Source organism: Schistocerca cancellata, chromosome 1 (genome assembly GCF_023864275.1).
Source record: "Schistocerca cancellata isolate TAMUIC-IGC-003103 chromosome 1, iqSchCanc2.1, whole genome shotgun sequence".
Lineage (NCBI taxonomy): Eukaryota > Metazoa > Arthropoda > Insecta > Orthoptera > Acrididae > Schistocerca > Schistocerca cancellata.
In genome coordinates this window covers 795987490-795991573 of record NC_064626.1, presented here as the reverse complement: position 1 = coordinate 795991573, position 4084 = coordinate 795987490, and the positions used below count along the sequence as shown (strand labels likewise).

Here is a 4084-nt window from a genome sequence, read left to right as displayed (position 1 = left end):
CCCACGGTAAAATGGTCTAGAAGCACATACTTTAATATCAGAAATAGAACCCATGTCGAACAGTGTTATCATTTCATTTCTAGCAAAGCTGCATGGTCATCCACGGTAACTGTTCTTTCGGGAACAGATACTACCGTCATATATAGTTAAAATATGGCTTCCCGGCCATTGACTTTCTTGTGCGAACGCACACGCTATGCCCGAACTCGTACGGGACTTGGTAGATTAATCTGCCATGAGTAATGAGTATGATGGGCAAACATCTATTAGGCGCACTACGAATGTAGTGGTGTGGACATGTTGGGAATGTGGATCTCACGGGGAGCGTGCAAGGGATAAGTCCCTGCAGACGCACTATCGTCTGTGCCCGCGGTGGCTCAGATGGATAGAGCGTCTGCCATGTAAGCAGGAGATCCCGGGTTCAAGTCCCGGTCGGGGCACACATTTTCAACATGTCCCCAATGAAGTACATCAACACCTGTTTGCAGCTAGAGTGTCCATTTAATTATCATTTCTTTTCTAGCAAAGCTGCATGGTCATCCACGGTAACTATTCTTTCGAGAACAGATGGTAGTTATCCATATCAGAAACAATGTGATGCTCAGACAGGCATAGTATATCTATTTCATCCTCAGCTTCTAAATCTTCTAAACAAACCAGAAGCTCATCTATTTTATTCTTTAAACTCCCAATATTCTGATGAAATATACTTACATTATTTTTAATTATACTTTAATGAGAACCTTTCCTTATTCTAACATTTACAGTACCCTCCTGTCTGAGTTTCTCATTCCTAGCTCCTATACCAATGGTCATATGGTGTTCAGAGAGGCAGATTATGTCAACTGGGTTGGGTGACTTTAATTCATCAGTGCAATTACCTAGAACTGAGATACAACTTGGTGTAGATAAAATTTCTGGTGATTGGTGAATATGTATAATTGACAACTGTGATTGGTGATCCAATGTGCTAGAATTGTGCTGTTTAATTTCTTTCCTAAACTGAAGATTTGTTTCAATCCTGACCTCTCGTAGAACTTGACATCTTTCTGTCTTCCCTTTCCTAAAAAAGGTGCTGCTCCAACACCTGTAACCACTGGTATTTTACCATTCATGGCAGTGCCTCCCCCCGTTAAATTTCCTATTATTACCCCAGCCAGTTTCCCCTTCCCTTTCCTGTTGAGATGTAGGCCGTGCCTGGTATAGTCCCACCTACTGAGAGAATCAACAGGAACCACACCAATATGAGCCCCCACACCTGACCCAAGCAGCCATTCCAACTCCAAATTAACACTCCCAACAGAAGAGTTCAAATGAGGCCGGTCATGGCGTCTCAGGACAGATACAAATTCAACATTCGTGTGTCTCGATGCCGACGCAATCTTTACCAGGTCACACTCTATACTGTACCCAGGATCTCCGTCGATGCTGTTCCCTGGCCCTCCCACAATAACCACGGTGTCTTCCCTGGTAAATCCTTTACAGAGTGAACCTAAATCCTCTGTCACCTGATCCAGACTAGCACTTGGTTTGAAAAAATTTGTGACCTGGTATTCTGGTCCTAATTCCTCCTGCAGAAGTTGGCCTACACCTCTGGTATGAGAGCTGCCTAACAACAAAACTTTCTTCCTTTTCAGTGACTTTCCTACATTCTTTTTCAATTTCCTATTGAAAGTTTGTTGCGTCCTGTCTACACCTACCTCTGCTTGAGGCTCATCAGTTTCCAACTGAAGCAACAGGTCAAACTTATTTTTGACATTCACCACAAAACTGTCAGACCCCCTGCGGGTCCGGGGATTAGAATAGGCCCGAGGTATTCCTGCCTGTCGTAAGAGGCGACTAAAAGGAGTCCATCCCCCTCAAGGGGGTAGTTAGCGCCTGCGTCCGGAGACGGACGGTTCCACGACCTATAATTGTGGTCTTTTTGGTTTTTCACTTCTCGTTTCTTCCTTCCTTTTGTTGGTTCCTTTCTTTGCTCTTCTCCACCTCACTGTCTTCCTTACTCTTTCCCTTGACTTCTCCTTGCCTTCTCATTGCCTTCTTCTCCATGCCTTCTCATTGCCTTCTTCTCCTTGCCTTCTTCTCCTTGCCTTCTCTGGTCTCCGCCTCGGCGTTCGAGACAGTCTGTCCTCTTTCTCCCTCTCTCTCTTCTTTTTCCTCTTCTTCCTTCCTCCCTGTGCGTGCCTGAAGGCCGACCCACGCGTTCGCACGCGTAGCCGGTGACGGGGTAACGCGTAATTCCCCGCCCTGGGTAGACATGTAAGGCACGTGCGTACCCCCTGGTAAAGGCCAGGCCCGGGGAGGGGTGATTGCCCGAGCTGATACCTTCTGACCATGCCGATTGGTCCCTCCGTCTGTTTCTCGGGAGGTGTGACCTGAGGTGTAAACATTCACCTAAGGCGGGAGTGCCCTCTGAGAGGGTCCCCACAAAGAAGGAGCGCGCCATCGGAGACGCTGGCAATCATGGGGGATTCCTCCGCAATGGATTCTACTCCATCTCTCTCGACTTCTGCCCAAAAACGGAAACGTGACCAGCCACCAGTGACAAAAATACTACCGCTTGCCCCACAGTTCCTCGTCGTTTCTCGATCTGAGGACAGAAAGGATTTTTCCTCTGTCAACCCTTTCGTTATCCAGAAGGGCGTAGATGCCATAGCCGGATCTGTTAAATCTTGTACCAGGTTGCGTAACGGTACCTTATTACTAGAAACTGAGAGTGCCCTTCAGGCACAAAAACTGCTTCGGGCCACACTCCTGTACACGTTCCCTGTCCGGGTGGAGGCCCACCGAACTTTGAATTCGTCTCGTGGTGTAGTCTATACTAGCTCCCTCGACGGATTGACTGACGAGGAGATTCAATCTTTCCTCGCTGAGCAGGGCGTGACGGCTGTCCATAGGGTCATGAAAAAGGTCAACAATGACCTTGTACCGACCCGGACACTTTTCTTGACCTTCGATAGTGTTAAGCTGCCATCGCGCATCAAGGCGGGCTACGAGGTTATTTCTGTTCGCCCCTATGTCCCGACACCTACGCGCTGCTACCAGTGTCAGCGTTTCAATCACACTCGACAGTCTTGTTCCAATGCGGCTAAATGTGTCACTTGTGGCAGGGATGCCCATGAGGGTGACTGTCCACCTCCGTCTCCTCGTTGTGTGAACTGTCAGGGTGACCATGCCGCATCCTCACGCGACTGTCCTGTCTATAAGGAAGAACGCTGTATCCAAGAAATTCGGGTCAAAGAGAAAGTGTCCACCTCGGCTGCTCGCAAGCTATTGGCTAGTAGAAAGCCCGCGCTGCTCCCAGCGGGGAAATACAGTACTGTCCTCGCCTCTCCTCGGACTACCAGGGAGGTGGCAACCCAGACATGCGATCTGACCTTCAGCACCACGGTCGTCCGTTCGGCCAGTGCTAAGATCGCGCGGTCGACGTCTCCTCTTCCTCCCATCACCCCACAGACACCAGACCCTTCATCAGCTTCTGCTAAGACGAAGACCCGAATTCAGATGCACGGGCCTTCAAGAAGGAACCATCCCGTGCAGACTTCCTACGTACCTCGACCTCCCAGCCTTCGACCGGTACTTCCACCAAACGTCCTTTCAAGAAGGCTCATAGGAAGCACAGTTCTCCTTCTCCGCCACGGCGCATTTCTTCTCCTGCGTCCTGCGCCACCCAGCGGTTGCCGCCCCAAGCCGTCATCCGTTTCGCCTGGCCGCACCGCTGGTAGCCGAACATCTGGCCGTTCACCGGCGGAGGAAGCTCCCCCTCCCGGCCATCCTCCCAAGATGGCCGATGAACCTATAGACCCAATGGACGATGACTGTCCGCCTACTGATAGCGGCGGCAGTGCTCGCTCGAAGCCAGGCCCTCAGCGGCCTTCGAGGTGACCCCTTCTTTCATCTTCCTTTTCTTACGATGGCACTTATTCACTGGAATATTCGCAGCACTCGCTCCAACCGAGAGGACTTGAAGTTGCTGCTCCGCTTGCACCGTCCGCTCGTCGTAGCCCTCCAGGAAACGAAGCTACGCCCATGCGATCAAATTGCCTTGGCACACTACACCTCTGTGCGTTTTGACCTACCACCT

At 50.1% G+C, this 4084-nt stretch overlaps 1 non-coding gene across 1 annotated transcript; it reads left to right on the top strand.

The window, feature by feature from the left end:
• The first annotated feature begins 365 nt into the window (after positions 1 to 365).
• Trnat-ugu (transfer RNA threonine (anticodon UGU)) lies at positions 366 to 440 on the top strand. The gene has a single exon. It is a non-coding gene; the product is annotated as a tRNA-Thr (tRNA).
• Positions 441 to 4084: the final 3644 nt, after the last annotated feature.